At 41.1% G+C, this 7,785-nt stretch overlaps 1 pseudogene; it reads right to left on the reverse strand.

Moving 5' to 3' along the window:
• Positions 1 to 5,325: 5,325 nt before the first annotated feature.
• Positions 5,326 to 7,231, reverse strand: LOC146357760 (protein FAM200C-like; annotated as a pseudogene).
• Between the last annotated feature and the right edge of the window lie 554 nt (positions 7,232 to 7,785).

A 7,785-nucleotide genomic window follows, 5' to 3' on the forward strand; every position in this document is an offset into this window, starting at 1 on the left:
GCAACCTTTGAGATCAGCAGAGGATGCCTTGCTGGTCATTCTGAAACTAATGGAATGTTGCCATGCAATACCCCAACAATGGGCCTTCTCAGTAGTGGCAGCCACCCTTTGGAAAACCTCCCTAGCGCAGTTCAGGAGGCAGAAAATGTGGCAACTCTCAAATGCCTCCTGAAAATACACTTGTTTACCTAGCCTTTCCTAGGGCTGTAATTAAATTAATCATGCTGCTCTATTTTACTGCTCCTTGTATTGCTTTTATTGTGATTGGATTTGTTTTTTAATGTTGTATTAATATTGTATTTTAAATGTGATTTTAATATTTATATGTACACCGATTTTATTATATTTAGCGGTACATAAATATTACAAATAAATAAAATAAATAAACACATGGACATGAGGAAATGGGGCCAGGGAGCCATGCAAAATCAGGAGTAGGACCAACTGTGTGGCTCTGCTGTCCCTTCAACGTGTGGAGCCCCTTCACATGAATAACAGGTGAAGAGGCTATTGAAGTAGCAGAATTAACTTTTTCTTGGTGCAGAATTTGGATGTCTAGGTGCAGAGCTGAAATATTTATTATTGAAATAAATACTCTGTGGAGTAACCACAGTCCTGAGTAAATAGTGCTTTTTATAGTACTAGATATATTTATTGGAAAAGCGTTCTCTCTATAATTCTATTTTTTCGCAGTGTTAAGTTATTAAGGGCACAATCCTATGCATGTTTAGACAGAGAAAAGGCCTACAGCTCCCAGGCTGGCTGGGGAATGTTGGGAGTTGTAGGCCTTTTCTCTGTCTAAACAAGCATAGGACTACACCCTAAGGTAACTATCAAGGATGAGATTTATACAAGCTACAGACTAGCAGGATATAGGATCAACAGAGAAAACTTGCTGAATAATTGGCAAGTTGTTCCTTCAATAATATAAGGACTCAACATGCTTTCTGTCTCCTTTGCACTTTTAAGTGCCCTTTTCAAGAAGAGGAAATTTGAGGATTTGATTCTGCTCTGTTAAAGTTAAAGAGAGCTGTCACTCACTTCATAAGGTTCAGAACAAACGTTGTAGATGTTGGCAAATCCACCTGGTCATATATCTTGTAAAAATTCAGCACAAAGGTCAGCTCCTTATAAGCAATTTAATTCCCTTCATGTCCACCACACAGCCAGTGTGTGGTGTAGTGGTGAGAGTGTTGGAATGGGAGATCCGGGTTCTAGTCCCCACTTGGCCTTGGAAGCTCACTGGGTGACTTTGAGCCAGTCAGTCACAGACTCTCAGCCCAACCTACCTCACAAGGTTGCTGTTGTGAGGCTAAAAGGGAGAGGAGGAGGAATATGTAAGCTGCCTTGAGTTCCTTGCAAGAGGAAAAAAGGTGGGATATACAGTCAGGGCCAGAAATATTGGAACAAGGATAACTATTTTGGCAGTTGGCCTCTGTACACCACCACATTGAAGTTGAAAGGAAACACACCAAGATGGGAGCAAAGTCAGGACTTTCAGCTGTAATTCAAGGGGTTTGACAAAAGTGGGGCACTAACCATTCAGGAAGGACAGCCAGTGGCATACACATACCTCCATCGTTGGTGGCTCATAAGTAATGGAACAAACCAACATCATTTCAAACTTAAGGATCGCCTTGAATACCTGGATGAAAATCCTTTGCAGTCAAGGACGGCCTGAAGTCTGGAACCCATGGACATGACCAAATGCTGAGTTTCCTCCCTCAAGATCCTTTGCCAGGCCTTTACTGCAGCTGCCTACAGATGCTGCTCATTTGTGGTTCTTTCTGCCTTCAGCCTTGTCTTCAGTAAGTGAAAAGCATGCTCTATTGGGTTGAGATCAGGTGGCTGACTTGGCCATTGAAGAACATCCCACTTCTTTGCCTTGAGAAACTCTGGGTAGCTTTTGCTGTATGTTTTGGGTCATTATCCATCTGCAGTATGAAACTGTGTCCTATCAGTTTGGCAGCATTCGGCTGAATCGGAGCAGAAAGTATAGCCCTAGACACTTCAGAATTCATCCTGCTGCTGCTTTTATCAGCAGTCAGGTCATCCATAAACACCAGTGACCTGGTTCCATTGGCAGCCATACATGCCCATGCCATAACACTGCCTCCACCACATTTGACAGATGATGTGGTATGTTTTGAATCATGAGCTGTTCCTTTCCTTCTCCATACTTTTCTCTTCCCATCATTCTGGTACAAGGTAATCTTGGTTTCATCAGTCCAAAGAATCTTATTCCAGAACTGCGCAGGCTTTTTTAGGTGTTTGCTGGCAAAAAGGCTAATCTGGCCTGCTTGTTCTTGAGTGTTACCAGTGGTTTGCACCTAGTTGTGATGCCTCTGTATTTACATTCATAAAGCTGTCTCTTGACTGTAGATGTTGACAATGACATGCCTACCTCCTCAAGAGCATTCTTGACCTGGCTAGATGTTGTGAAAGGGTTCCTCTTCACCATGAGCAGCTTTCTGCGGTCATCCACTTTAGTTATCTTCCGTGGTCTTCCAGGCCTTTTGCTGTTGCTGAGCTTGCCAGTTAATTCCTTCTTTTTCAGGATGTTCCAAACTGTTGTGTTGGCCACTCCCAATGTTTTTGCGATCTCTCTGATGGGTTTATCTTGTTTCCTCAGCCTACTGATGGCCTCCTTCACTCACATGGACACCTCTTTGGACCTCATGTTGGGAGTTCCAGTGAACAGCTACCAAATGCAAATGTCACACTCAGAACCACCTCCAGGCCTTTTATCTGCTTGATTGGTCATGGGGTACCCAGGAAACAGGCCACACCTGGCCGTGCAGCTGCTTGTCAGCCATTCATTCCATTACTTATGAGCCACCAATGATGTGGATGTGTGTACGCCACTGGTTGTCCTTCCTGAATGGTTAGTGCCCCACTTTTGTCAAACCCCTTGAATTACATCTGGAAGTCCTGACTTCGCTCCCATCTGGGTGTGTTTCCTTTCAAGTTCAATGTGGTGGTGTACAGAGGCCAACTGCCAAAACAGTTATCCTTGTTCCAATATTTATGGCCCTGAGTGTAAATGCAATAAATAAATAAATAAATAAATAATACAGCCCCCAGTATAGTCAGCAACTTTATTTCTTTTAACTGACTCATAAGCTGAAAGAGCATCTTCTGCCATATGTTCCTACCTGACTATTAAGATCAACTTTGAAGGCTCTTCTTTGGGTTCCATCGTCCACAGTGCTGTGGCAGGTGGTGACCAGGGAACGAGCTTTCTCTGTGGTGGTCCACCCTCCGTTGCCAGTGTATGGATTGACCTTCCCAGGGAGATTCACTTGGCACTCTCACTGTATATAATTAGATGCCAGGCTCAGACCTTTCTCTTCCAGCAGGCATTTAAGCTTTGATCTGTTGCTCTGATTATTAACTTTATTGATGGCCCTTTAATATTTTTAATATTTTTAATGTTTTAAATTTTTAAAGATTTTGCTATTTTCATTAGTTGTAGCATTGTATTGGTTATTATTTTATTATTTTATTGTTTTGAGTTTTTATTATTGTAAACCATGCCAAGGACATTTGTCAGTTGGGCAGTATATACATTTAACAAACACACAAACAAAAACTTCTAGGAAACAAACCAGAATCACTGCTGAGTTAAATACATAAGCTTGGATCCTATGGTCCCATGAGCAAAACTCTGGGATGCTCCTGCTGATGGAAGGAAAGGAGGAGGAGGTTTTCACAAATCCCCCCTTCCTACTGCAGCCCCCTATGCCCTCCCCTTCAAATCTGCTCCAGATAACTGGGGAACACTCTGGATTTGGCCAAAATCACATCTTCCCTTTCTGTCAGCAGGTGGCTCCAGTGACTCAGAGCCCCTTCTATCAATGGAGGATCCCTTCCATTCACAGAGGGACCACTCAGGATCCAAGCCAGGATCCCACTTTCATTTTGTCAAATAGCAAGCATGGGGTAGTATCCAATGTTAGTCCTATGTAGATTAGACCCATTGAAATGAATGAGATTTAAGTTAGTCAAGACGTACTTGTCCCCTTCACTTCGATAGGTATATTCTACGTAGGACTAACATCGGATACTACCCATGATAGTGCATATAACTTGCTTACTTTAAATCAGGGCAATCTTGCTCCTGTACCACGCTTGAAACGCTTCTCTTATTTGTTAATTATTCTGAGTCTTCAGGTATATTGTCGTTAGATGTATATAGTCTTATATGTTTTCCCCTTTGTGCCAAGTACCTCATGTAAGTCATTTTTTTCTAACTTCCAACTGGATAGATTACTTATTGCCTTGGGGTTCTTCTAGGTTTATGACACCATTGGCCTGCCTTATTCATGGAATATTATGCCTCCTTCAAGGTTATGTTGCCTTCCTCTTATAACCCTCTCATGTTTTCCCATCACTTCTTCCATCTTTTTTTTTTTTTACTATAGTACATTTATTAAGTGAAAAAGATAGGATAGCTGCACAATGGCTTCTACCTTTTAATGCTAGGAGCCCTCCATCTAGAAGTACCTGTGATCAGGTCTCAGATGGTAATATCCAAGCCTCCTTGATTAGTTGTGCCTGGAACAAAAGTCCATCTGCGTAATGTTCTTAATCAGTCCCAGAGCTTGGACTTAACTCCAAGGATAGAATGGAGCATTTGTGTTTATAAAAATAAGAAGGCACTGCCCTTGTAAAAGAGCTGGATTTCTGATAACAGTGTAATGACACATGGGTTAGTGGAAATTTTCTGCACAGCCATATTTAGAAGCATATGTATAAAAAAGATGCCATATCTGTTGAGGAATGAGTTTTGCTTGCATATAGTCTTTGGTCTGCTTCTCATCTGTGCTGTCATTACAAGGAGGTGTGAACAAACACAATCATATTGTGTCCAGATGGAAAGCAACACAAAGAGTGATTACTTTCTGACATGTGAGCTAGAAGCATTCTTAGCAAAGCTAAGCTTGTTTTGTTTTGCTTTAGAGCAGTGGTTCTCAACCTTCCTAATGCCGTGACCCTTTAATACAGTTCCTCATGTTGTGGTGACCCCCAACCATAAAATTATTTTCGTTGCTACTTCATAACTGTAATTTTGCTACTGTTATGAATCGTAATGTAAATATCTGATATGCAGGATTTATTTTCATTGATACAAATTGAACATAATTAAAGCATAGTGATTAATCACAAAAACAATATGTAATTATATATTGTGAAATATTTATTTCTAATTACAAATAAATGAAATTTTGTCTTGAAGCACGGTGTAGCATGGGTAACAGTCTTAATATAACAACAGTAAACTACATTGCTACATTTTGCGACAGTATGCGTAAAAAGCCAACGTCAGTGCAAAGGTTGAGATTGCTTCTTTCTCACCAGATCAGAAATTCTCGGGGCAGCCTTTGCAAGAGCACAACAAAGATCATCTTCCACAACAAGTCTACTTCTGTATTTAGACTTGATAACCAACAAGCTGGAAAACCCCGTTTCACAAAGATATGTTGTTGGAAATGGAAGAAGAAGGCGCAACACAGTCTCAGACAGAACAGGATATGACTGCAAACACTTGATCCAGAATTTTGTAACTGGCATTGTAGAGAAATCAGTTCTCGCTGCATCGCTGTTAATAAGTTCAATGAACTCCTCTTGTGCTGTCTCAGGAACATCTTCAACTTTGACTGTGAATGGGCTTCTGGCAAGTGCAAATGGGGTGTCAGGTAGATTTGGAAAGTACGATGAAATTTCATCTGCAAGCATGTGCAAGTGTTCTTTCACAGAAATTATCATCGTAATCCTTTTGTCTGGTTCAATGTCATGTTCCTCAAAGAAAGCAGATAAGGTAGGCAACATGTAAATTTTATTTTCATCCAATTTTTTTTGCCAAAGCTGAAGTTTCATTTGGAATGATCGGATCTTTTCAGACAAATCGAGGCATGTTGCATTTGGTCCTTGCAGTGATAAATTTAACTCATTCAAGATGGCAAAGATGTCAACCAAGTAAGCTATTTTCTGCAGTTCACTGAAAAGTGCTTCGAACTGCGGTCTTGCTTTCTGATTAAAAAACGTTTTGAGTTCATCATGAAGCTCAAAAACACGTTTTAAAACTTTTCCTCTCGACAACCATCTAATTTCAGTGTGAAATAGCAGAGCATTGTTCGGCACATCCAACTCGTTGCACAGTTGCGAAAACAGTCGACTGTTTAAAGTGCTCGCCTTTACAAAATTGACAGAACTTATGACGCTTTTCATTACTTCTTGTAACTCTTGTGGCAGCGACTTCTTTGCTAATATTTGCTGATGAATCATTCAGTGAGTTCCGATGACTTTTGGTGACTCATTCAGTACCAAACATTGAAATCCAGACCAACATCCTAGCATAGCTGGAGCACCATCTGTGCAAACACCACAAACCTTTTCCCAAGAGATCTTATGCTCTTTCAGAAATGAACCAACTGTGTCAAATACATCACGTGCAGTAGTTGTCGTTTCAAGAGGTTTGCAAAAAAGAAACTCATCTTTAAAGTCGCCATCATTAATATACCTCACGTAAACCAGTAACTGTGAACAGTTTGCAACGTCTGTATATTCATCAAGCTGGATACTAAATATTGGAAGTGGAGCAGATTTAATTTCCTGGATTACCTGATCAAGAATATCAGCAGACATGTCATCTTTTCTTCTGCAGACAGTGTCGTTAGATAAGGAAATTGCACTCAATTTCATAACAAATTCGTCTCCGATCATAACTCATATTCGTCTCCGATCATAATATGTCTTTGGCCGCTGGCAACAGTAAATCCTCAGCAATGGTGTGCGGTTTCATAGCTCTGGTGATTCTGAGTGCCACCAAATATGAAGCTTCAACGGCTGCTATGTTTTGTTTGTGGTACTTGCCACCAGTGTCAAGTCTGGCTTTCTTGAGTCCATCAGCTTTGCTTCTAAAATAGTTGGTATCGTTGCCGGCAAAGCTCGGATGCTTGCTATCAAAATGGCGTTTTAGTTTGTTCGGCTTCATAGATTCGGCTGATAGAACTTCACAACAAATAACACATTGGGGTTTCTCAATTCCTGCTGTAATTATTGAGAGGTAAAACCATACTGTAAAAAATCCTCACTTTATTTTCTTAACGTTCTTCTCTACATGATCCATTGTCATGGGATGGTTTTCTAATGAAAATAATATATAACAGTAGCTTATAACCTGTATTTGTATGGGGTGTATGTGATGGGGTTGGCACGATGATGTCATCACGCCGGGTACTCGTATGTGGGCGTATGTACATGTGAGCGGACCTGCCTGGAGACAGATAGAGGAGCGGTGTCTCGGTTCCTAAGACCATCGGAAATATGTGTTTTCCGATGGTCTTAGGCGACCCCTGTGAAAGGGTCGTTCAACCCCCAAAGGGGTCGCAACCCACAGGTTGAGAACCGCTGCTTTAGAGCATCCATATCTGAGCCAGTCTATTGAAGCAACAAAGAATTCAACTGACGCTTGTACAGTCTTGAAAGTATGGTTGGCTGCTTAAATTAATCACAGTTCCTTCTATCCCAAACAGATGGGGGAAAGATTGAAGAGTGATACCATCTCTTTCCCCAAATGTGCTTATGACTGTGATTTAGTTTCAGTCAGGGCCAGAAATATTAGAACAAGGATAACTGTTTTGGCAGTTGGCCTCTGTACACCACCACATTGAAGTTGAAAGGAAACATACTCAGATGAGAGCGAAGTCAGGATTTTCAGCTGTAATTCAAGGGGTTTGACAAAAGTGGGGCACTAACCATTCAGGAAGGACAGCCAGTGGC

Source organism: Heloderma suspectum, chromosome 1 (assembly GCF_057233095.1).
Source record: "Heloderma suspectum isolate Gila_16-S chromosome 1, 16-S_ref, whole genome shotgun sequence".
Classification (NCBI taxonomy): domain Eukaryota; kingdom Metazoa; phylum Chordata; class Lepidosauria; order Squamata; family Helodermatidae; genus Heloderma; species Heloderma suspectum.